Below are 4968 nucleotides of genomic sequence, written 5' to 3' on the forward strand. Positions count from 1 at the left end.
CAGTGGATGTGGCCTGTGTAAGATTAAAATCAGACACCACTCTTAGCAGCAGAAACACTCTTTCCACAGAACAACTGTGTCAACTTCTGAAACTGTGCCTGTAATCAACCTATTTCACAAATGGGGGGCAATACTATAGGTAGAAACGGGTGTGCTATGGGCTCCCCAGTTTCCCCTATTGTTGCAAACCTGTACATGGAGGAGGTGGAAAAGAGAGCTCTGATGTCTTTTACAGGGACACCACCGAGCCATTGGTTCAGGTATGTTGATGACACCTGGACTAAAATTAAATCCCAGGAAGTCCAACATTTCACTGATCACATCAACTCTGTGGATAAATATATAAAGTTCACATGAGAAGATRTGAAAGATGRCAGGTTGGCGTTCCTGGACAGTAATGTCTCAGTTTCGGATGGATGACGGTTAGAAATTCACGTGTATTGCAAACCCACCCATACAGACAAGTATTTGCATTTTGATTCCCATCACCCACTGGAACACAAGTTAGGAGTGATCAGGACTCTGTACCACAGAGCAGACAGTGTCCCAACAAACACAGGAGCCAGAGAGAAAGATAAGTCACACACAAGACAAGCCCTGGAGCAGTGCGTTATCCTAACTGGGCTTTTCTGAAAGCAGACAAGAAACCCAAACAGGATTCCAGCCAACAACCAGCTGATAATGAAGATCCTAAACCCAGACCCAAACCAGTCATCATTCCACATGTGGCGGGAGTTTCAGAGAAAGTGAGACGTTTGTTCTCTAAACATGATGTCCCAGTGGCTTTCAAACCCCAAAACACATTACGACAAAGATTAGTTCTGTAGGGGTCACCTCGAGTGAAGAAACAATATTTTCTGCCTCTAAGCAGGCCTCAGACGGGCCTGAGAAGAAGACAGGAACTCTGTTTCAAAATGAATATTTAGGCCATGACAGGTCATTCTAACCGTGGAAGTGAACCACTCAGTTCTCTTAATCAGATAATGGACAGAACRATCTCCTTTGTTTGTGATTCMTTCRTCATTTAACTAAGAATGTTTATGCATTTGTTAAATCATGATAATGCCTGTCACAGAAAAAGTAGAACAACTTCTTTTCTCTTATCGTGCCTTAAAGATTTATAATGGTTTTAAAAAATCACAGAGAATCTGATTACAATGTTTTCATTGTGTTTTTATGCAAATCACTGTTTTTTTTACTGTGAACACAGTAATATAATTGTGGATTTTTCCTGAGAAAATCTTTCATTTATCTGGACTAACAGAATGGTTCAGAGTTGATTATAAACAGAAATGTTACAGTTAATCAGCATAAAATGTTTTGCAGTGACTTTATTTGGAGTCTATCAGAAGGAAGTTAAAAAGAGCTTACAATGTTGTTTATTTAATCAACCACACAGTGTAATCTTGACTGGCACCTGGCAAATCTTTAGCTTTCCTTTCTCTGATTCATCTTTAAGCCTGAGGGCGGAACCAAATTTGTCCATTCTTATTACTAACCTGGACGGCTTTGAGTGACACACTCTGGCTTCCTAACTCAAACTAAGGAAGATGCTGTTTATCCTCTTTGGAGGAGTTCAGCTTTGAGCTGAAAATCTGACTCTCAAGCGCCAAAGAGTGGATTTTTACAGCCAGGGATTCGACAAGCCTGTCGGAATCCCACACAAGGTTTCAAAACCTCCAAAGCTTTTAATTTCTCTTCCGATGGTGAAGGTGGTTTATTTTGAAGGAGAAATCGGATGCAGCTCAAATTTTTCTGGCTCAGGACTGAGGCAGACGCAGAAGGTTACCGGAGAAATAACACATGTTTTGCCAATGACCCGTGAGCGAACAGACAACAGTTTTCTGACTGATCGGAGGCGAGCCAGCCTTGCTGCTAAGAGGGTGTCTTAAGAAGTCATCATCGGGTAAAGAGGCTGAAGTGTTTTTGGTGACGTGTCCGGCGGAAACTGGGTTGAGAAATACGTGCAGTTCCGGTTGACTCATATTTTGTTAAAAAGTAAAACCAGTAGAAATACTAACCTCTGCAGTTTACACTCATCTACAGGCCAGCAGTCACTCTTTCAGGGATGAAGATGTTCTCATCCTTGATAGAGAGGTACGATGGTTGAGAGAGGAGTAAAGGAAGCCATCTTTGTGAAGAAAAACCATCCACCATTAAACAGAGTTGGAGGCCTTCACATCCAGTTGTCCTCCTCCTACAATGCTGTTATTGCAAGTATGACTCAGCCCCTGTGAGCAAAAGGTGTGAATCAGGGCCCCAACGATAACCAACACCAATAGGTAAAGAGAGACAAAAACAAGGGGACATTGAACCCCGCTTGCACTCACTACATACACATAACAAAACACCAAATAATCACAGCTGAAGCATCCAACCAATAAGTCACATGATGGGGCACGTGATCCTCTATGAACAATAGAGCTAATCAAGTCTATTGTTAGGCGATAGCCCTCTTTTTCATTTGACTAACCTGTTGGTCCACCACGTGGAGGCAGTGCTTATAAGGCTGAGTTCACCTGAAACTCGTCAGACTGAAGTCTCTTGGAGGAGAGACAAAACATTTCACTAAAGAAAAACCCATCCAGAGGACCTACTTATTTTTTCTTTTTGATGAATTTTAATTTTTTGATAAAAATAAGTAAACTGGTCTTAAAATAATTAACTACACAGTGTAACAGAAAGTAAAATGACTGAACAGCAAAAACTGGAAAACTCTAACACCAATTCCAGTGAAGTTGAGACATTATGTAAAACAAATAAAACCAGAATATAATAATTTGTAAATCAATACATTCTAAAAAATAATAATAATATGATGGACAACAAAACACTGGGAAACTTGAGGAATGCTAAAAAACACCTGTTTGGAGAATTTCACAGGTGAACAGTTTAATTGGAAACAGGTGAGTGTCATGATTTGGTATAAAATAAGCATCCCTGAAAGGCTCAGTTGTTCACAAGCAAGGATAAGGCGAGGTTCACCACTTTGTGAACAACTGTGTGAGCAAAAGTCCAACAGTTTAAGAATGTCTCTAAATGTACAATTGCAAGGAATTTAATTTTTTTTTCATCAACAGTCTATAAAACAAAGGATTCAGATAATTTGTACAAATCTCTGCAAGTAAACAGCAATGCAGAAAACCACCATTGAATGGCTGTGAACTTGAATCCTTCAGGTGGCACTGCATTAAATTCTGCAACGGATGGACATGGAGTCAGGAACRTTTCAGAAAACCATTGTTAGTGAACACAGTTTGTCACTACATGTACAAGTGCAAGTTAAAACATGCAAAGCCATATATTAAAATCACCTAAAAACACTGCTGGCTTCTCACTTGCACATTTGTGAAGGCACCATTAATRCTCGAGGGTACAAATAGGTTTTGGAGCAACATATGCTTCYGTCCAAGCAACATCTTTTTCAGGGACGGCCTACTTTTCAACAAGACAATGCCAAGCCACATTCTGCATGTGTTAATTCAATTCAGTTCAGTTTACTTATATAGCGCCAAGTCACAACAACTGTTGTCTCAGRGCACTGTACACCAAAAAATAYAAAACTAAAGAAGCCAGCAGACTGCGCCAAATCTTTGCTTCGTCACAGTCTCCCATCCTGARCAGYACACCGGCAGCAGCAGAGAGGAAAAACTCCCCCTTAACAGGAAGAAACCTCCAGCAGAACCAGGCTCAGGACAAATGGCCATCTGCCTYGACTGGCTGGGTTTGGGGACAGGAAAGACACACAGACAAACACARGACWGGTCCAGGTGTRTTTTCCTCTGTAAGAGAAACAACAGCGTGGCTTTGTATTAAAAGAGTGCAGGTACTAGACTGGCCTGTGTGCACTCCAGACCCGTCTCCCATTGAAAACCAGTTTTTGTCCCAGTGTATAATGTCTGGTGCAACAAATTTAAATTTGTGTTCCTGAGTCAMTGGAATGAAACAAGCTGGAGGAACTTCAAATTTAATCACGGTTTTGCAAATATTTTGAAAAGGCTAAACTGCACTTCTTTCCAATATTGCAAACGTAATCTTTTGGTTTTGTGAAATGGTTTGACAGAACATGTTTTTTTATTTTTGCTGATCTTTAATTTTAATACAAATAAACAGATCTTAAAATAACCACATGATGTAAGGTTAAAGGGGCGATATCATGTAAAATCAACTTTTTTGAGCTTTATACCATGTTATGTTATTCTCTCATCAAAAAAACATGCCCAGAGTCTTGCTTTGACTTATTCATGCATGTTTGAGAGATCCTGTAGTGTCCTGAGGCAGCCAGGCAGGGGAGCAAAAACGACCGGTTGGGACTAGAACTGCCTTTTGGGACCAGCTCCTCCTCTAGGCTGTCTCCACGCCGAGCTTCCTCGTCATCACAGAGCACAACCCCCACCCCCGCACCCTGCCCATGATTCCTGCAGGCTCTCAGCAGCAACAAATCAAACAACTGCTGAAACTGAAACTGTCTGCTGAGCTCCTAATAGCTGGGTTTCAGTCACATGGTTTCAAAGGCGGAGTGATCTCTGCTGGAGGGCAGGAAGTGAAATGTCTGTAGAGGAAACTAAAAGAGAGTCTGTATTGTATGGATTTAGATCCTATTTCAAGACAGTAATTTGTTCACAAATATGTCAGACGTGACTCGCATAATGAAGATGAATGAGTTTCTGACAGAACCTATAGATTTGCTGAGGCTGTCAGTACATGCCTTACATCACCAAGTGCCAAATAATATCCAGCAAAAGTTTTTCTGATGAATAATTTCAAATGATTCTGCCCAACCCTAAGCACTGAAGATTGTCACACAAAGATGAAAATGCAGAAAGCTCACAGAACAACGACATAAAATGTGGATTTTAAAACGTCTGCAGTTGGGAGGAGCAAGATGTCCGTGTCTACAGCACATGTGTCAAACACAAGGCCCGCGGGCCAAATGTGGCCTGCGGGTGACTCCCGTGTGGCCCGCCA

The sequence above is a fragment of the Austrofundulus limnaeus genome, unplaced genomic scaffold (assembly GCF_001266775.1).
Source record: "Austrofundulus limnaeus strain Quisiro unplaced genomic scaffold, Austrofundulus_limnaeus-1.0 Scaffold165, whole genome shotgun sequence".
NCBI lineage: Eukaryota > Metazoa > Chordata > Actinopteri > Cyprinodontiformes > Rivulidae > Austrofundulus > Austrofundulus limnaeus.